Here is a 22,545-nt window from a genome sequence, read left to right on the forward strand (position 1 = left end):
GTTCATTCTGTCTCTAAGCTTCAATGAATTTATGAAAGTGAACTCATTAAAATATGACTGTAAGTATTCATGATTAATATTTGAGATAGACTCCCTTTTAGGATAAAAGCAATAACTACCATTTATTATGGCAAGGCACTGTAAAAAGCATTTCCCATGAAACAACCAATAAAAGCCCAATGACTCCCATTATACATATCAGGAAACTGAGGCTTCAGAAGATTAAGAAATTTACCCAGAGTTACATAAATTCACACATAATCTGACCAAAAAAATCTGAGCCCTCAACATGGATTCAATAAACAAGTAATCACAAAATACATTGTTATTAACCACCCCCCACCCCCCACCCCCAATTTTGTTTTTACTTCTGTATTGGTGCTGCTATTTCCTGAAGTTAAAATTTGAAATTCGAACAGAGCCTGTGGCTAGCTCGCTGGGGGCCATTTTGGTTTGCTGTTGCAAGTGGGAATTGTCTTTTCTTCTGTGGCAGGGGCAAAGAGTGGCCAAATTTTGTTCATTGTAATCAGTATCTTAGTACAGATTTTTAATTTTTAAAAAAAAATTCTTTTTTTCATTATTTACTGAGATATATTTGACATGCAACATTATATTAGCTTCAGGTATATAGCATAGTGATCCAATGTTTGTATGTATTGCAAAATGATCGCCGCAATAAGCCCACCATGAAGATAGTTATACAAATTTTTGCTTGTGCTGAGAGCAAGTGGCAACAATAATAATAACAGTAATCATAGAATCCTGCGGTTGGAGGGGACCACAAAGGACTGCACTGGACACGTGTTTTAGTTTCCTATGATCAGCTCCCCACTTCTTCTGCTAGCCATCCTCTCCCACCCTTCTCAAACAAGGGATGGACCTGTGACCCAAGAAAGGCATTCAGAGCTGAGGAATACCAACTCTGGTTCCAGGAACAATCCCTGAAGAGACTGCCCACAACTCAGGAGCTTCCCTGATTCCAGTCTTTCCTGAGACTTAGTTCGTTAGTTTTCCCAGCAATCTGGTAACTGGCCAAAGTCAGACTCTGTTGCTTGGAGTTGAAGGATCCTGTGTTGTAGTCAAGAGACTGAGGGCCCAGCCGAGCAAGGCACCAGGCCTCCATGTCTGCTTCAGCAAAGGACTCTGTTTGAACCAAGGGTTTTATTATTCAATAGATCAGAAACATCACAAAGCTAGTCCAAACACCCTCAGTCCTCAGGAGCTCAAACTAACCATCTAGCTCACCTCTTGGGGCCTTTGATTTTGACTTTTATGTTCATTTATTTTGCAAATGAATTAAAATGTGAGCGGAGGGGGGCCCTTTAGGAGCCTATTTCTTTATTTGGAGCCTCTTTAATCTCACCACTATTTGTACCTGATCCACACGGACATGGAAACAACTGCCACCCCAACTCACCTCCTGTTGACAACTTTTTCAGACATGGTTCCAACTCACATCTGAACTTCCTTTTAAACAATGTATTATCATCATCAAATTGTCAATGCACGACGGCAATTTATGTGCATACTCAGCATTGGCACTCTTCATTATTTCCTACTCCGTGCTTGTCAAAAGAGATTTGTTCAACCATTTATTCTTTAGAGTTGGTGGATTTGAAATGTAGAGAATTTTGAAGGACCGTTCCAGATTCAAAACTAACTCTAAGGAAGCTGAACCAGAAGGTTTAAGCTATACCCCTATTCCTCATGCTATCCCTCTCCCAAAATGGTAAGAATCCAAAGTTCTTTGTAAAATACATAGAGGCTCAAATCTGATTGGTAGGTTTTTTGACTTGAGATGGGGTGTAATCTTCTATTTATTCATGGCCATCTGTCTTCCTTCCTCAAACTTAGCTTTATCTTTTTTCTTCCTATTTTGATAAGTGAGCCTAAGTCAGTGTGAAAAATTGAAGGACCTCTAAATTGTTACATCAGGGTTGGGGTGGTTTTCCAAGTCCTAGCCAGGAACCTCATGGTGTGGAGGCTGTGACAGATAGTTGCCTGTATAGGAACAAACTGGATTCTGCTGAGAGCAAGTGGCAACGGTAATAATAACAGTAGTCGTAGAATCCTGCAGTTGGAGGGGACCTCAAAGGACTGTACTGGACACGTGTTTTAGTTTCCTAAAACTAAAACTTGAAACATATTTTACACTCCAGTGGAATCATGTTTAAATGTTCCATGTTAAATGTTAAACATGGAGATGTTTAAATCAAGTTAAAATGATAGCCATGTTCTCAAGTTTAGTTTACAAAGGACTTTCAGATGATTCAGTAGTCCTGGTGTGATAGTAAACAGTCCTGGCTTATATGGAAAATAAAGGAACAATGTTAAAGTTTGACACCTCCTTCTTTGTCCTTCTCCCTAGCTTCCCGGTTGCCCTCTGCTTCGGTATCCACTAGGGTTCTCTCCAGTTTGTACTACCCCTCCCCACCGCCGCCCAGATGTTACTACTCTCTGGTCCCCTGCAACAAAACTACATCAGGGGATTATTAAAATGAAGTTATCAGGCTCCATCTCTTACATCATAGACATTTTTAGAAGTGGGATCAAGGAATCTGCATTTGAGCCAGCTCCTCAGATGATCCATTTACATGCTGAGGTTTGAGAGCCGCTGTCATAAGTGTTTCAGTTTCTAATTTCTGACTTCTACCTCCACTGTGAAGCCAAATTTCTATCCACTCAAGCTGGCTGATCTCAGGTGGAGTGAAGATGAAGGCAATAAATTAACGGGAATTTGCTGAAGATTTAGGTTATGTTGTCCTCAGAGTTCCTGCTCTTCTCTGCCTGTGGAAGCTCCTGACCTATAAAGATAATCATTTTTAAGTACGAGATATATTTCTCTGCAGATAGAAATTTGTGGGGAGAAAATTGGAATTATTCTATAGAGAGATTTTCATCTTTTGAAAAAATAGTAAAAGTACTTTTTAACATGAAGGTATTTTGTGACAGCAGAACTTTCAATAACTACCTTTTTACTTCTATGAATCTGACAAGTTCCCTATCTGTTAAACACTTATCAGTATTATAAACAAGTATTATAAACTCTGATGAATATTCTTCAGTATAAGCGTTTGCCAGAACCTCTAATTTTCTCTTGGGGTTCATTTCTGGAAATGGAATTTGTGGTTTTCTGGCTACAGATTGCCAAAATGCCCTCTGGAAAGGATCGTACCAGTTTACACAACCAGCAGCGAGGTGTGATCTTGATACTACTCCATGTTGATGATGGTGTCAACAATGAGTACTATCAGGATTAGAAAACTTTCAGGTGCCTTTTTTTTTCTCTTTTTTAGTTAGGGGTGATCCAAGCTGTGACTCCAAAGAACACAAGGACAGGGAAGAGAGTAAATGAGAGCTGTGGGCAGACACCTGGAGAGGATGAATGGATGAATCAGGAGTTGGATGCTGGTACCTGGACTTGGTGACTGCCTGTGTGGGACCCAAGGAATTTAACAAAAATCCCCTACCCCTGGACAAGCAGGACTACATTTTGTGCTACACCCCCATCTCCTCTGTGACCCCATGACCTGCTTATTCTTAAGGCCCTCCCCCACCCTAGTGGAGCCGCTGGGCACACCCTTCCCCGACACCGGCTCATCAGAATGTAAACCCCGCCTGGTGCCCGCCACACCTGCGCGCCAATTCTGACCAGAGTGATAGGCCAGTTCAAACGGTCGCTACAGGGTAAGCTGCAATTCAATTGGCCACCTGCGTGCGGACCGACAGGACTGTGCAACTTTCTGTGTGTGTCACAATCCCATTGGCCACGGACCCCTATAAAAGTGCTGCGCCTCTTGGGATCCCTGGGTGGCGCAGCAGTTTGGCGCCTGCCTTTGCCCCAGGGCGCGATCTGGAGACCCGGGATCGAATCCCACGTCGGGCTCCCGGCATGGAGCCTGCTTCTCCCTCTGCCTGTGTCTCTGCCCCTCTCTCTCTCTCTCTCTCTCTCTCTCTCTCTCTCTCTCTCTGTGGGACTATCATAAATAAATAAAATTTAAAATAAAATAAAATAAAACTGCTGCGCCTCTTAGCCTCGGGGTCCAAGCCCCTGCTCTGCTGCCGGGGGTACACTTGGACCCAAGCTCGAGCTTGCAAATAAGCCCTCATGCGCTTGCATCGGTGTCGGCTCCTTGGTGGTTTCTCGGATTCGCAATCTTGGGCACAACACCTGTGTGTCAGCCTCAGCGAACCACGCCCATGGGAAGGCTGAGTGGATCATGAAGTCACAGTCGAGGCAGAAGCACACACCTGGCAGTGCCCCTCCTACATTTCCAGGCAGGGTTACTAAACAGTGGCTTGCACATGTCAATTTGGATAAAAATTACACGAGGCAATATTAAAACACAGATTCCTAGGTCCACCCAAAGATCCTGACTCAGCATGAGGTAGCACACAGGAACTTACGTTTTGATTAAAGAAACCTATGTGAGGGACGCACGGGTGGCTCGGTCAGTTAAGCACCTGCCTTCAGCTCAGGTCATGATCCCAGGGTCCTGGGATGGAGCCCTTGGGCTCCCCACTCAGCAGAGTCTGCTTCTCCCTCTGCCCTCCCTCCACCTCCCTCTGGCTTGTGCTTTCTCCTGCCCTCATGCTCTATCTCAAATAAATAAATAAAATCTTAAAAACAAACAAACCCCTGTGAGTCCAACAGAGGTAGCCTGGGACCTCACTTGAAGAAATAAATATTAAACTGAAGGAGAAGAACATCTCTGGAGTGCCAGCCCTATAAACCTAAACTCATATTATCTCAGGAAATTACTCCAGTACTGCTCTTCCAAGAGGAATCCTCCTGGAACAGTCTCACAATGTTGTAACGACTCTTTTGTACTATTTTGAAATGGACACCTGCGCGGGAAAGCAGGACTCCTTGAACCATGTACTGTGTAATCAGCTGAGCTTTCAAGCCAGCAGTGGGGCCGGATTTCTTCAGCTGTACACAGCTCTTGTTTGTAAGCCTTAGCTGGTCTTTTTTCCTCCTGAGCCTCACGCACAAGCCTCACCTAACCTGGTTTGGTGTTAGATGAGCACTAACCAGAGAGCCACCCCAGCAAATGCTGGCAGAGACTTCCAATGGCACATTCACTTGCTGTATAAAAGGAGCCTGTGAAAGTAGGCTGCAGGGTGTAGAGTCAGGGACCGTGGACCTTTGGACATCCTATGAAAGGGCCCCCAGGCTACGTGTCCCTAGCCCGTGCAGGACAATCTGCATTAGCATCCACGCTACACAGGTGCCGGTTTCAATTACCATCATAATGTGTGCTTAAAGGGGCTCTGTCAACATTGCTTAGGTTTGAAGATCAGTTCAAAGAGGATTTAAAAAGTTCGCAGAACTGGTGTATAAGACAAGCCTTAACCTCAGGCAAAGTCGGTAGTTACACACTGTTAGGGACTGAACAGCATCTCCTCAAAATTCAGATGTTGAAGGTCTAACCCCTAGTATCTCAGAAAGTGACTGTATTTGGAGATAGAGTCTTTAAAGATGTTAAATTAAGGTTAAATGAGGTCACCAGGGTGGATATTAATCCAACATGACTGATGTCCCTGTAAGAAGAGATTAGGACACAGATACACACAGGAGAGATCGTGTGAAGATGGATGGAGAAGGTGGCCATCTGTAAGGAGCCAAGAAGAGAAACCTCAGAAGAAACACCCGGATTGCAAATTTCTAGGCCTCCAGAATCATGAGAAAATTCTGTTTAAGACACTCAATAAGTACTTTGTTATGGCAGCAGAGCAAACTAATACACTCACTAGAATATGATTTCAATGAATTTTTCTCCCTTTGGTGCCTGGAATACGTCCATCAGAGACCATTGGTCCTTTGGCTTTCATTGGTCTGCTTTATAGTTTTTAGGGACGCCTGTGCATCTCAGTGGTCGAGCGTCTGCCTTTGGCTCAGGTCTTCATCCCGGGGTCCCAGGATCGAGTCCCACGACGGGCTCCCTGCATGGAGCCTGCTTCTCCCTGTGTCTGTGTCTCTGCCTCTCTCTGTGTGTCTCATGAGTAAATAAATAAAATCTTTTAAAAAAATAGTTTCTTACTTAGTATTAATCTCTCTCTCTCTCTCTCTCTCACACACACACACACACACACACACACACACACACTTGTTGCTTCTTCGGGACCAGGCCGTTGGCTTACTCATCTCCACATTGCCAGGCAACACGTCAGAATCCCGATCTAGTGGAATTCAACCAACACGTATTGTTTATATATGGCAGCTACACTAAGTGAGAGCGATTTAAAAATATACGATGTAATCCTTACACCTGAGGGACTGTCGGGGGGGGGGGGGGAGCCGTGCACGGTTTCCAGGATGCTTTAGGAGGCTGGAGCTGGAAATGACTAGTTTTGCCTGAGGCAGCTGGGGGGGGGGGCAGCTTCTCAGAAAAGCTTCATAGAAAAGGTAAAATCGAAAGGATGAGTGACAGGTTTCCAGACAGGAGGGAGATTCTGCCTAAAAGGAATAATAGGCACCAAAACACAGCAGGATCAATGAAATATGTTTGGAAAAGATGAGGAGCCGGCGGGGCTCAAGGGTAGGTTGTCAGAAGAAAGTCACCGGGACGGCGGACCAGGACAACACCGCTCTGCTCAGCAGCCTTGGTCACGAGGGTTGTCCAGTCTCCTCAGACTCTCTGGGCACCCCCGGAGCGAGGGGACGCCCCGGCCAACCAGAACCAGCCAGCCCCGCTCCTGTGCGTTGGCTTCGAAGCACACGGGGAGCCCAGCGAAAAGGCAAAGTCTCCCAGCTCACTGTCCAGCAACCAGCGCTCGGGCCCCACTTTCCCCTTTGGGCGAGCTGAAAAGTAACCCACATCGGAGAGAACCTGTAAGCTCGCCCCTACCATCTGCTCAGTCTGCTCGGAACATAATGTCTTTACTGTGTCCTTGTGTCCAAGGATCACTCAGCTTGTCAGAGATCCCCGTGGCGTTCCTACTCCTTTCTGTGTGGTCACACCAGAGTCTGTGTGTTTTGGCAAATAACTGATAGTCCTCCTATTTATAGACCGTTTCCCATGTTATTCACTTCTGGGGTTCCTGTGGCCCAGCGTTCTGTCCGGGCCCAGCTGGCTGGGAGTGCGTAATAGTCATTAACACTACAGCTGCTCATTTTATGGTGTCTCTCTGGACAGCCCATTGTTAAATGCTCTTAGATAAGTTTCAAACTGCTTGTGTTAAAACACATCTATCCAGCTGGCTAAACGTGCTCATTTATGTGAAGGGCCTTTCAAAATTAGAATCAAAGCCAAAAATAAAAAGTTCCCCATTATCCAAATGATAAACTATTCATTTTTACCTTTTTAAGATATAGAAGAATAAAAAAAAATTATCGAAAAAGTATTTCCTGACTGAGCTAAGCCAAAGCATAATCTTTGATGAAAGTAAAATGTACTAGGGGGCTGTACTAGGGGGCTGAGCCAAATACCTTTTCCTTTTTTATCTCTTCTTTTTTTCCTTGTAATCTGTTTCGAGAAAGAGAAAAGCTTGGTAGGCGTCTATTCAAATGTTGAATTTCTTCTTTCAAACAGAATTTTTAGCAGCTTACGTAGCCACTGACTAACCTATCTCCTCATCCCATAATAATCCTTGATATCATTTAGCTACTTCTTAAAATAACAGCTTTATTGAGACATAATTCACATACCATACAATTCACTTGCTTGAAGAGTATGTTCAATGGCTTTCGGCATATTCACCAAATTGTGCAGTCATCACCACAATCAACGTTCAAACATATTTATCACTCCAAAAAGAACCCCGTGCCCATTGGCAGTCACTCCTCATTTCTCCTCACTCCTTCCCTCCAGCCGCAGACACCATTACTTTCTGTGTCTATAGATTTGCCTATGCTGGACATTTCATATAAATGGAATTTTATAACACATGGCCTTTTGCATCTGGCTTCTTTACTTACTGTTTTCATGGTTTGTCCATGTTGGAGAATGTGTCAGTATTTCATTCCTTTTTATTACTAAGTTTATTGCTGAATACTCAATTATATGGACATACCACTTTTGTTTTTCCACTCCTAAGGTGATGAACATTGGGTTTTTCCACTTTTTGGCTGCTATGGATAATGCACAAGTTTTTGTGTGGGTATATTTTTTCATATATTTCACATGAAGTGGAATTGCAGGATCATATCAATTTGACTGCTTTTCAATGTTATTTGAGGACACCTCCAGATTTCATCACTGATGAACACTAGGGAAGATATCGGTTAATGTTGTTCTCGTTGACATAGAAGGACTCCATTTTGTTGCCAACATCACTACATAATTCTCTGGCCGAAACAAGAGCTGGGTAATAACTCAGCTCTGACTTAAAGAAGACAAATCAGCTGGTCAGTAACCATGTCTACTGATTAAGAAAGCATCTATGTTATTCAGCCATGCAAACCAGATGTTTAATGTCAAAGTCAAGCTTTCAGTAAGACACCTTCTCCTCCTTTGCATCACATTTAATTACTTAGTTACTATATAGAACACAATGGTTTCCAGAGAAGACACAGGGACTATAATTTAGGGATGTTTTGCCATTATTTTCCCAACATCAGTGTTGCATCTTTTCTGTTTTTGTGGGACAATTCATTCCAACACTAAATACCTGGAATGTGCCAGGATTTGTGTTTAGTGCAGGGGGGTAAAAATATAACCAAGACGTGGCCACTGTCTTCATAAAGCCCACAGCACCAGAGACAAGCTCACCAATCACTGATGCCAGGTATGTATTACTTGCTGGCTTTGCAGGGACAAAGTATCACCAGTTGGAACATCAGGAGAGGCCTCAGGAAGAGGTGGCATTTGACATCTGTTGTAGGATGAGTTAAGTTTTTGATACACAAATGTTATGTGTAGAAGACACTGCAGAAATTCACATGAAGGAAAATGCATGAATAGAAGCAAATAAGCAAAAAAAAATACAAGGTATATTTGGGAAGTTCAAATTTAAATGTTCTCACTGCTCACTACTGACCATAATGCTTTGGACTATTTACTTGAATCTCCCAAGACTTGGTTTCTTCATTTGCAAAATGGGCAAAATAATAGCATTATATATGTGTGTGTATACATATATATGTTTATATATACATATATATTTATTTAAGATTTATTTATTTACTTATTTATTTTAGAGAGATAGAGAATGGGGGGAAGGGGCTGAGGGAGATAAAGAAAAAGAATCTCAAGCAGACTCCCCGCTAAGGGTGGAGCCTAATGTGGAGCTCAGTCTTACCACTCTGATATCATGACCTGGGCCAAAATCAAGTGTTAGGCGCTTAACCACTTGAGTTACCCAGACACCATGATTTTTTTTTTTAAGTAGGCTCCAAGCTCAGCACAGAGCTTGAACTCACAACCCTGAAATCAAGACCTGAGCTGAAGTCAAGAGTCAGATGCCTAACTGACTGAGCCACCCAGGCACCCCTACCATAATACGTTTTAAGGATTAAACAACATAATATATTTTAAATGTTCATCACAGTGCCTAAAATAGAAGTGTTCAATAAAACGTTGGTTTTGAGTGCCTTGGTTGGAATATAAGGAAGTACAAAGAAGCACAAAGTGGGTTGCATCCATAATGCAGTGAGCTTTGGTGTGGGATGAGAACTTAGAACTTAAATCCCTAAGCAAAAAGAAATTGCAAAGAATTTGCAGTAGGGAAACACCATCATTGGACGTGGGCTTGGGCAGGAACACGTAGAATGGGATAAGATCGGGCTATCTTTTGGGGCTATCTTTAGATTGCTGTTGCTGTAGTCCTAGGAAAAGGTAATGAGGACCTGAGATAAGGCAGGAGTCATAGAAATTCAAATGAGTTCCTTAGAAAGGCTTTATAAGGCGGCCTATACAGAAAATAGCAACTGCTTATATTTTGGAGGTAAAAGAGAAGCCAGTATGTTTGAGCCTGTGTTCCTGAGTAAATAATAATGCCATTAATCAGGAAGAATGAGTTCAGAGGAAAGCTCTGAGGAGTTGAAGGTACCTGTGAGACACTAGTACGAAGGTGTCTAGCAGATGAGTAGAATGGGGACTAGAGCATGGAGGAGAAGTCCCAGTTAGAGCTTCTGGAGCTACCTGCCAAGAACTATTGATGGAAGTGAGGAGGTGGGTGACACAGATCTTCACAGGAGAGCCAAGATTGCCATAAAAAAAGAAGAGAAACCAGAACTGAGGAGAGAGAGATGAAACCAGTCCTGCATGCCTAAAGAGGCTACCAACAGGAAAATCCTTCACAAACTGTCAAGTACTGCAAAGACTCAAATTGATGAGAAGTGGAGGAATGAATAGTTGCTGTGGAGAAAGTCACGGGAGTCCTTTCCTGAACCAATGGTATAACTGATTTTTTTTTTTTTTGATAGTTCTAGTGTCAAATGAAATAATCACACTGCTAGTCCTTGGATCAGATGTGATAGCAAAGGATTTCTTAAGCTAAGCTTTTTCCTTTTTTAACAAAAAAAAATTGCTTCTGTATGCTTCAAATAACTGTGTTGATCATTCTAACTGCTTCTTGAGTCTTCTCTTTTAGCCATGTTTCCAAATTAAGTAATGATGCTTGCTGGCTTTTAAGGCAAGGCATTGGTATACGATTCAGTGGTTCCATCCACTGTCCCTTTCTTTGATGGAGACAGTTTCCAGAATAAACACCATCACACATTTTGCATCAAGTCTTCAAAGTATAAACAGTCCCACCTTTTAAAGTTCATCAGTCCAAGGATGATGGCTTATTGGTGGCATCTGTCATTTAGGTTGTAGTGAAATCTTACTTGCTGTCTCCTCAGATGTTCATTTGGGAGGTCTGACTCTGAGGCTGGAGGAAGTCAGGGACACTCATGACAGGAGGTCAAGCACTCAACACCTGTAATCACAATGCTTTCTCCCAAGGACCTTGAGAGGTAATTACTCTATCTCTAATTTTCAAATGAGGAAACTGATGAAGATAAGTTAAAGTTTGACCGAGGTCAAAATCTAGTATGTGGTCAAGCTGGAAGTTGAACTTCTGTTCGTCTAGCTCAAGTATTTTTTCTACTAGATAACTTCTTTAAAAAAAAAAAAAAGATTTATTTATTCATGAGAGACACAGATTTTATTTATTCATAGGCAGAGGAATAAGCAGGGAAGCAGGCTCCCTGTGGGGAGCCTAATGTCAGACTCGATCCCAGGACCCTGGGATCATGCCCTGACCCAAAGGCAGACGCTCAACCACTGAGCCACCCAGGGTCCCCTCTACTGGATAACTTCTGTCAGGCGTGTTGAAGAACCCTACAAAGTTCATTAGAGTCCTGGATGGATGCAGCAATACTCAGGTTCTAAAGGTGATGGAGTAGCTGCAATTTGTGGCATTGAATTGTTTCCCCTGAAATCATTTAGGATTTTACCATTTTATGCTACATTCACTGGTCTATTTTTCTGAATACATTTTATTCTCAAAAGCCTCTTTAATTGAATTAAATCTATACCTAGTTCAGTTTAATTTTATTTCCTGTGCCTTTCTTACATAGATCTGTGATGAGACAAGGCTTACAATAAATCTCATCAATGGAAAAATGAGTCTTAGATATGCCCTATTTTATAAATGCCTTTGATAATCAGGATTGCAGAAATGAAAAAGATAAATTTGAAAATGCTTAGCAGCAATAAAGCTCTATTCTAAACATGGAGGAATTACTGATAGTTGTATATTTTAGTTTCTTACGGATACTGCAAATATCAGAGCCATTTTGTACAAAATATATGACAGATCAGAGCAAACTAAGAATTCATGTGTAAATTAAATTAGGAATTTAATACCTTTTATACTTCCCCCAAACAATATGCTAAAAAAGTCTCACTTGCCCCAGGGAAGTACATACACAGTAAAGCATGCCTAGTGAGGTCTGCAATTTTACTAAAATAAATCACTACTTGCCAACATTAAGGGGGAAACAGTAATTTATAGGGCTGCAGTAAATACAAGTTTTTAAAATTATGGTCTATCCTACGGGAAAACTACCGCCATACAAATGCATTTACAAGAAAAAAAAAAAAAAGAAAGAAAGAAAGGTTCAGAAGCCTGGGCACTTAGTGTATTTTGCAGTGGCATAATATTTTATTGCCATCATTATTTGCCTAAGTTAAAGTGCTTATCAGACTTGATCTCAGCCCTAAGAAAAGGTGAAGTAGTTTAAAAAAAAAAAAAAAAGTGGCATTCAAAGCAGACTCATCTCATTAACAGTATTCCTGATCTTCATATCTGAGGTGTTCTAAAGTTTTCTAAGCCCTTTATCACGCTTCTCAAAAAAACAGTTCCTTGCCCTGAAATAAAAAATTAAAATCTACAGATTCATAAGCCATTTGACAAAGGTAATTTGTAAATGAGTTTGGGCCTAAGGAGGTACCACCATGTTTCTTTCATTAAGATGAAAACTAGTGTCCAGTCCCCATAGGGGATTTTCTTCTCTCTGGCCAGAGCACATTTGAAAATGTTTCCTTTTATGGCTTTAGTTACAGAGAGTTAAACACAGAGCACCGCATACATGAGCTCACACAGAGTTGTGTGTTAAGGTACATCAGCCCCGCATGAGCTTCACTTCGTATTCTTACCAGCTCAGGCCCAAGGTCGTCCATAGTAAATCCTCTCAAGGGGTTTAATATCCACATCCCCCAGGAGCTCCAGGCAAACTTCCTCCTTGGATTAATTCCACTGTCTGACCTTGCCATGCCTTACAAAGTGCTGCTATGCCCTAAAACTATAAAACAAAGAACACATCCAGTCTGTGGATTGGAGCCTCTTCAAATTCTAGTTCCCTAAGTGACCCCTCCCTTCCCCCTCAGGTCTGTCCCACAGGATGCCCGTGGCCAGCCTTCTCTTTCATCCTCTTCAGACCTCCTTCTCCTGCTCTCTCAGACCCCATCAATTCCCCACATCCTGTCCTCTCAGCACCTCCTGACTCAAAAAGTTATCTACTCCTCACCCACCTTCATTCCTTTCCTTTCCTTTCAAGGAACAACTTTCTTGGGAATCTTGCTCCATTACTATCGTCTTGGTCTGAAGTTCTCTCTCTCTTAGTTGAGTCTTTTCCTTAGCAGACACAGACTCTTCTGGATTCCTCAGCACCTCCCTGGTCCAGGGGGTGGTTTAAATGTAGGTGGTTTCATGTTCTTTCCAAAGCCCTCTTCTTCATGTCTCTTTATACTTTCCTTGGGTATCCATACTCACCCTACAACAGATGGAACCATGCCAGTTATTTTAACCATGAGAAATCAGTATAAAGAATTAACTAGGGGCAGCCCGGGTGGCTCAGTGGTTTAGTGCCACCTTCAGCCCAGGGCCTGATCCTAGAGACCGGGAATCGGGTCCCACATGGGGGTCCCCACATGGAGCCTGCTTCTCCCTCTGCCTGTGTCTGCCTCTCTCTCTCTCTCTCTCTGTCTCTTATTAATAAATAAATAAAATTTAAAAGAAAAATGAATTAGCTAGGCATAGAGTAGTTAACTAGATAACTGAAAGGGTCAAAAGATAATCCTAAAATATAACACCCACAAGAAGCAGCTCCACCTCTAGGGCTGAAGGAACAAAGGAAGAGGTTGAATTTATTAAAACTAAGAGAAAGTTCCTATGGGGTGGGAGCCAGACCAGGGGGGAGCACACCAAGGGTGGGCGGTAACTGGACATTGGAGCATCTCTCAGTGGGGATAAGAAGATGGTTCTGCAAGCGTTAGACAAGCTGTACACTGGATCCTGAAATGAACAGGTGCTAGAGTGAGGAAATGAGGTCAAGGGCACTCAGATTTCCCTCCCTCCTGCAGTTCTGAGCCTCACTCTGTTGTCAGAGATGAAGAAGGAGGTAATAGGCAAAGCAGAAATGTGCTTTTCCAAATCCCAGCTCCAGCATCTGAGCATGATCACAGAGAGCAAATTTGAATAGAGCAATAGAAATCAGCACAACCCCATAGCCTCAAAAACTACAGGAAGATTCAAAAAGCTGTTTCCTTCGCCCAAGCCTCTCCCTTGTGCCCCAGATGCATTCAACCAACACCCTGTTGGAGCATTTACTTGGATACTCCATAATGACTTCAAATTCAATATTCTCTAAATTGCTCTGATTCTCCTTCTTCTTCCCAGGCCTGTCCCCTTCTTCACCCCGCCTTCTCCAGCTGAATGGACGCTGCTGTTGTGTATATGCGCAATATTTAACTGCTACTGCACTGTGGACATCCTGCCCTTTACTTTCCACACCGAGTTAGTCACCAGTCCTCCTCCTTCCCTTAACATCTCTCTGGTCCATTCCTTCCTTCCACTCTCTTAGTCTACACCTTCATCATTTCTTCCTGGAGTAAGACTAGTTAAGGCATCATCTCTTAACTAGTGTTGCCATCAGAATTAAATTCTTTTCAGTATGCCTTCCAAAGCCCTCCAGTTTTAATTCCTATTTCTGCTTCCACCCCCCACTCCCCGGGTCAGTTCAACCAAAATTCAATGACCTGAGCACACTGCCCCACTTAGTTTTCCTCCACCTTGCAATATTCTCTCTTACCTCAACACATTCAGACCTCCCATGTCCCATTCTGGATTGATCTTTCCATTTCCCACCTCTGGACTCTTCTTCCCCCTTCCAACTCCTTCTTGTCCTTCAGGACTGAGCACAAGCTTTGACTCCTATGAGAATTCCCCCCTTGTCAGCCCCCACACCTAGCCCATCCATTAGTGTCTCTCCCATGACCTCCCATAACCCTTTTGGGAGTTCTTGGCGGTATTGCTGAGCGTTTAGCATGAAAGCACTGGAGCCAAACCCTATGTTCAATTCCTAGCACTTCATCTTGCTGTGTGACTTTGGGAAAGTTATTTAACCTTACCACCTCTCAGTTTCCAAGGATGTAAATTGGGACTCATAATAGTACTTTCCTCATAGGTCATTCTGAAGACTAAATGAGATAATATTTGTAAATGCCCAATCCACATTTAAAAAAAATTATTTATTTATGATAGTCTACACACACACACAGAGAGAGAGAGAGAGAGAGAGAGGCAGAGACATAGGCAGAGGGAGAAGCAGGCTCCATGCACCGGGAGCCCGACGTGGGATTCGATCCCGGGTCTCCAGGATCGCGCCCTGAGCCAAAGGCAGGCGCCAAACCAGCTGTGCCACCCAGGGATCCCCCACATTTTTTTAAAAAGATTTTATTTATTTATTCATGAGAGACACAGAGAGAGAGGCAGAGACATAGTCAGCAGGAGAAGCAGGCTTCCCACCAGGAGCCTGACATAGGACTTGATTCTAGGACCCCAGGATCATGACCTGAGCCAAAGGCAGACGCTCAACCACTGAGCCACCCAGGTGCCCCCAATCCAAAATTTTAATCATTCTTTTCAAGATGTTTCTCTCGTTTCTCCGGCTATTGGTCATTTTGGATTATTTTGAAACCAGGACACAAATTGAGAGTATGCTCCTTCAGAACAACACTGCTCTTCTGCTAAAACTCATAGCCACATTTATTTTGGAACAGCCAGCCCCAGATGGATACTATAATTGCCTTGATTCCATAATTATTTGGGGATGGGCTCAAGTCTCACATTTTGTTAGGCACTAGGGCCTTCTACTTCCTCTAGGAAAAAGAGTGAATGCTTTGCTAGCCCCGGATCCTCTGGCTGGTGTTAGAGTTTGGTGGGAATGACATTAACTTTTTCATGGGAATGATGGAATTGGCCGGCACCCTGTTTCTGCCTTCCAGCTTTGCTGGGGTCCAGACTGGCCTGGGAAGGGGAATCCAATGAAGCATGAATTAAGACAGCACAAGTTCTTCCCTGGGGTCCAGTCAGCCAGCAGGCCTCTGCTCTACCTTGGTGCAAACACTTTTCCTAAACATTCACTTGTGTTTGCAAACCCAAGGTCCAATGGGAACATAAAATATATTATTCTAAAAGAGATTACCCCCCAACTAATTCCTTCTACCACACACAGAGAGAAAGAAAACCACACGCAAGCCAATAGCATGGAACTTCTCCAGAGAGCCTTCTGACCACCATGTTTGAAGCCCTCAAATGCAGCCGTGGGGATCACAGTATTTGGGGAGGTTCGTGTGCAGAACGAAGACACATGATTCTGTTTTGTTTTGATTTTCTTTTCACCAGATCTATCCTTGACTTTTCACAGATTTCCCAGCAGAAGAATTGAGATGGATGATAATATGGGAGAAAAATGTTCCACTGTGGCCAGTATGTGTTCCTCTGGAGAGCTGTTTGCATACACGTGGATAGGCAGCAGTGGATAGAGCCCCAGTTGGCTCACGCAGTGGGTGGGGAGGTCATGCTGCTCCCTGGGAGCTGGGATGGAGTGACCTCTGTCTTTCAATCCCCCGGGAGGATGCGGCTTATGCTGGCTCATGTCCTGCTGCAGGCTGTCACCTCAGATGGCCTCACTGAGGCAAGCTGGAGTTACTGGCAAGTTTGCATCAGCCTAGCTACAGAATGCCCTCCTGTGTCTCCCCTCCCGGGACATTGACTCTGACACTGCCACCCTTGGGCTGTGGAAATTACTAGGAAAAGTGTAGTAGAGATATCTTTTTTTATCTTTTTTTTTTTTCCTGATACTTTTTTGACTTCACTCAAAAAGTCTCTCCTTAATGAAAAAGCAAGAGAGTCTGAGTATGGGAAGAAAAGGCTAAAAGACTAGTGTCTCCAGGAGAACTTTCCTCCAGAGGAATACAAGATGAGGGGGACTCCTGCTCCCTGGGAACAGCTTATTTTCTAATAATTAATCTATAGAATCACAAAATCAGACTGTATGTATTTTGCACATGTTCAACATCACTATTAGATGTTACAAGTATATTATGTTTATACCTAAGGTATTGCAACCAAATGATGAGAGCCTTTATTTCTTTCTGCTTCTTATTCTTTCTTCCACACCAGAGCTCCTCCTGCCTGATGTGTAGAAGCATAATTGAAATGCTGATCATATATGAAAGGAAACTGTGGTCCAGTCTGCAGTTGAGAGATGTATTAGCCATTTTTGAATTAGTAGGAGATAATTTTCATTTTTAAAAATTAGAGTCGGCTTGCATTCATTCATTGTAAAGAAGTAACAAAGTTAAAAAAAACACACGCTGGCTTTTGAATACATTTTTATACAGATATAGTTGAGTTCTTTATTTCTAATTCTGACTTTATGTCTATATCATATATCTAGGATCTTGGATAGTCAAGTCATTTCCATATAAAATTACTCATCGAATATATGAAGTTGACTTCATATATTTTTAAGCAAAAGAAACCTTTTGAAAATGAAATCTTGTGGGGCTCCTGGGTGGCTCAGTCAGTTAAGCGTCTGCCTCTGGCTCAGGTCATGATCCCAGGGGCCTAGAATCAAGCTGCAAGTCAGTCTCCCTGCTTAGCAGGGAGTCTGTTTCTCCCTCTCCCTTTCCCTTTGCTGCTTGTGCTCACTCTCTCTGTGTCTCTAAAATAAATCTTGAAAAATAAAATGAAATCTTGCTTAAAAGTGAAATAGGTTTGAAAACAGAGGTTACAGCCACAGCTGGCTCTCTTTGCTGTCCTATCTACCTCACAGTGACACCAGGGGCACTCAGAAGATTGCAGTTGAAATAAGCAAATGAGCATATGGGAAGATATTCACCATCATTAAGCCATTAGGGGAATTCAAATTAATACCACAATGAGGTATCAGTGTACACTTTCAGAATCACTAAAATAAAAAGAGTGACAATACCACATGCTGGCAAGGGTAAAAAGAAACCAGATCACTCATGCCTTCTTCCTGGGAATATGAAATGGTACAGCTACTTTGGGAAGTAACTTGGCAGTTTCTTAAAAAAAAAAACAAAAACAAAAAAAACTGAATATACAACTACTATACAACCCAACAATTGCACTCCTGGCATTTATCCCAGAGAAAATGGCAACTTATGTTCACACAAAGTCTGCACACAAATGTTCATATGAGCTCTATTTGTAACAGCCCCCAATAGAAACAATCTAGATGTCTCTAACAGATGCCTGGTTAACCAAACTGTGTACATCCCTACTGCATAAAACTACTCATCAATAAAAAGGAACCAATTATTCATATATGCAACAACCTAGATCAGTCTCCAGAAAATTACGCTGTGTGGAAGAAGGCAATCTCAAAAGGTTACATAATGTATGATTCTATTCATATAACATTCTTAAAATGACAGAATTATGGAAATGGAGAACAGATTTGTAGTTAGCAGAGGTTAAGAATGTGGAAGGGAAATGGATGTAGCTATAGAAGGACAACGTGGGGGAACCTGGGAGGTTCAGTTGGTTAAATGTTTGACTCTTGATTTCTACTCAAGTCATGATCTCAGGGAGGTGAGATTGGGCCCCTCATTGGGTAGAAAGATTAGTTATAAATAATAAATCTTTTAAAAAGAGAGAGAGGAGAAAATAGAAAAAGCAAGAGCTTATTCTCTATTTAATTTTATTGAAATATTAATTTGTAGGCAATATTTACTTTTTATAAACTGCGTGTAGACTTTATACTCGAAAACTTACAAAACAAAACCTCTGTCAATTCCCACAGCAAAACATTAGATCATCTCTAATAATAAACTTTTTCAAACTCTGCTAGTAAACAAACCCATATTAGGAATTATTTTAAAAATTGTATTTGGTGTTTCTATCATTTTTCTTAGCCTCAGTGAGGGTTGATCTCAATAATCTCCCTTTTTTATATTTCCATTTGGAAAACCAGGAGTCATATAAATTACAGTAAAATTATTTAGAACTGTCCACACATTTGTCTATTCTTCCCCTGTGTCATATTTTGGAGGCAGCTTTACATTCTCTAGCCTCACTCCCTTTACCATTAAATCACCATCATTTACTCATTCATTCAATGGGTAATTACTGACATATATATGTGTGTGCATGTGTGTGTATGCATATATACATATGCATATGTGTATGTATACATACACATCTATACAAGTATACATACATATCATTCATATATATATATGGAATTATATTATTCTCTTTCTAGTAGTGAAGATTCTGTTTTTCAAAAAAACGGTGAATCTCAGAACACAATCTCATGCCCTAGAAAAATTCTTTAGGACATTGCTAAACAGTGATTTGAGAGCATTTAGAAAAAAGACTCTAATCCAGGAGTCAGCAAAATGTTTTTCTGGTGGCTTCTAGCATGATTAATCCAGATGGAGTAGGCATTCACCTAATATAGGAGCTTCTGAAAAGTGCTGTTGTCCCAATATACTCCACACCCCACAGGCTCCAACTGGTATGAGAGTCTGTTTGCCAGAGAGGACTTAGTAATATGTGAACGCCTTGCTTAGGAAAAATGTCCTTGCCAGGCTTATATATGTATGGCTTAAAAATTAATCACAGTATACTTTGTAAATTTGCCACACTGGTTTACCAACCATACCATACCAAGGGTAGCCCGTATGGAATCCTTCTAAGCATCTACTTAGACATTTGTAGGGAAAGGAACCCTCTCTCTCCCTCTTCAACCTATTCATTAGACATTTCATTTACATAGAGCTAAATTCTGCCTCTGTTCAACATCAGCTCTTTATTCATCTGTAAATGACAAAATTCTGTCTCTCGATTCTAAGACTTAAAGATAACTATCACCTCCTCCTGCCTAAATCTTCCTTTATCCCAAATTAAATATCCATTTTTTTATTCACTATTATTCACAGGACAGTTTCAGGTCATTAAGGAGATGCAAATCAAAACCACCATGAGATGCCACTTTTTACCTATTAGGCTAATATGTATTTTTTAAGATTTTATTTATTTACTCATGAGAGACACAAAGAGAGGCAGAAACTCGGGCAGAGGAAGAAGCAGGCTCCATGCAGGAAGCCTGATGTAGGACTCGATCCCAAGACCCCGGGATCACGCCCTGAGCCAAAGGCAGATGCTCAACTGCTGAGCCACCCAGGCGTCCCTAGAGAGGCTAATATTAAAAACAAACAAACCAATAATCCATAACAAACATTGATGAGAATGTGGAGAACCCTCATATACAGCTGATGGAAGTGCAAAATGGTGCAGCCAACTTTGGAGAAGTTTGGCAGTTTCTAAAAATATTAAACATAGACTTACCATTTAACCTGACATTTCACTACGAGGTAGGTACCCATGAGAAATGAAAACATGTCCACATAAAACTTATACATGACAGCTATGTATGTTCATAGCAGCATTCATTATGCATAGTAGCTAAAAAACAACAACCCATTCATTAACGGATGAATAAATATAGTATATCTATACAATGGAATATTATTCAGCAATAAAAGAATAAAGCAATAAAAAGAATGAAATGCTGATACATCCTACAACATGGATGAACTTTGAAAACAAGTTTCATTAATATGCATGAAAGAAGCCTGTCACACAAAAAACGTATATCGTATAATTCCATTTATAGGGAATGTCCCCAATAACCCAATCCATAGAGACAGAAGTAGATTAGTGGTTGCCAAGGGCTGGGAGGAGCCAGGAATGAGAGACAACTGCTGGAGAGTATGGGGATTCTTTTTCTGGTGATGAAAAATTCTAAAGTCAGATGTGATAATTGTTGCACAAGTCTGTAAATATACTAAAACCGGCTGAATTACATATTTTAAAGGGTAAATCATATGAATGTGAACGATATCTCAATTAAGCTGTTGTAAAAAGCAAAGGTTCTGAGTGGCTTTTGCAAGTTTACTTTATCATTTTCTATCTCTCAGGCCTCACGGACATCAATGTAGTTTTGAGATGAACTTTTCAAGACTTCGAATGTAGCATCTCCCATTTAGAAAAATGAAATTTCAACAAAATGATTTTTAATAAATTCTAAAATTTGTCATATTAGAGTAAATCAAACTACTGAAAGCATGAGGTTGAAAATTAATAAACTTTAGGCTTAAAAATGTGTGTCATGACTACAAAGCATAGACGAAAATTTTTTTGATAAATTAAAAATGTGAAAAAGTACAAGCATAGCATCATTGATGTTTATTTAATTAACCTCAGATGCTATGAAAAGAACTAAAGCAGTTTGTTTGATTTGGCTGAATATATATTAATTACTTAAAAATAAAGCATAGTCTTTAAAATAAGCATGTTTGGAATGCCTGCCCAGTGATTTAGAATAACCAAATATTATCCTGTTGCTAAATCTTTCTATTTGTTTTACTGAGGTTTGCTAAATTAGTTAACCTAAACTCAAACACAGCATATTTCCAGCATACTTTTGACAAAATGCATCACAAACATATACTTTTCTACATATGTTTAAAATAGCTCTCTTACATCGTGTTTCCCAGGAAAAAGATACAGTAGCAGAAATTTGCATTCAGGAAGTTTATCATAAAGTGGTCTCAGGAATAAAAATTGTGAGGAGTTAAGGAAGCAGGATTGGCAGGAGAAGTTGAACTATGATGAAATTGCAAGAAAGGCTTCAGCAGATCCCATAGAAGCTCAGGAGCCAGGGTAGTCTTCTGGAGTTTTCCCAAATTAGGGTAAGAGGACTGGATTTTTGTGCTCCCACACTGACCAGTCACCAGGTCTGGGCTGCTCCTGGGGAATGGCAATTACCTCAAGTGAAGCAATTCTCTCCCCCGAGGGCAATTCTTGGGGAGGGATTAGCTATGAGCCATCAACAGGTAATACTTCTGCACGCTGGGGAAAATGAGTTCCATGCTCCTGAAAGGGGTATTCAGACAAAATACCCCAGTTCACCCCTTGCATTGCTTGGATTCACTTGTTCTGTAGAAGCCATTCATTCCATCTGAGTACAGCTTCTTCAGGATTCTGGTTGGTTTCTTTTCAAAGGAAAAGTTAACGAGATGAAGTGTGATCCTCACTATTGCAGTTGATCTCAGGGCTGCAACTAACATTCAACATTTCCCTTCCCTGTTTACCCAACCTAAATTTTCCTCATCCTTGGCTAGAACTTCTGCTAGCCTCGCTGGCTTACCTGCTTAGGTGACCCAGATCCTTATTACTGTGTGATCCAAACTCTTGCTCACTCTGCCCTCACCAAAGTCAAGTTGTGCACTTGTTCTTTTACTGTCAAATTAGGCAAGAGAATACTAAAAATTGCCCAGTGAATCACATGAGCCAAACCTATTCTTTCCTTCCCAGTCCTTAATAGCAGTGCTCCGTCCTGCAGAACTTGTGGTTGTTTGCAATGCAGTCCAAAAGCATAGCTAGGTTCTCCCACCAGGGGCATTTAGAGTTTCCAGCCTCTGATTTCTTCCTCTGTGTGTCTCACAGTAAGGTTATTGATATTTCAATGTATACTAAACAAACATCTATTTTCCAATTGCACCCTCTATATGTTTTTAATGTAGTGTCGATAACCAGAATGCCAGCGTGTTATTGTAGAAACTTTCTGAAGTTGTCCAAAAGTGGAGAATATGGGGCACCTGGGTGACTCAGTCAATTGAGCAACTAACCCTTGGTTGCAGCCAAGGTCATGATCTTGGGGCCCATGAGATGGAGCTCGGCATCAGGCTCCATGCTCATCGTGAAGTCTGCTTGAGATTCTCTCTCTCT

The sequence above is a fragment of the Canis lupus genome, chromosome 8, assembly GCF_003254725.2.
Source record: "Canis lupus dingo isolate Sandy chromosome 8, ASM325472v2, whole genome shotgun sequence".
In the NCBI taxonomy this organism is placed as follows: Eukaryota; Metazoa; Chordata; class Mammalia; order Carnivora; family Canidae; genus Canis; species Canis lupus.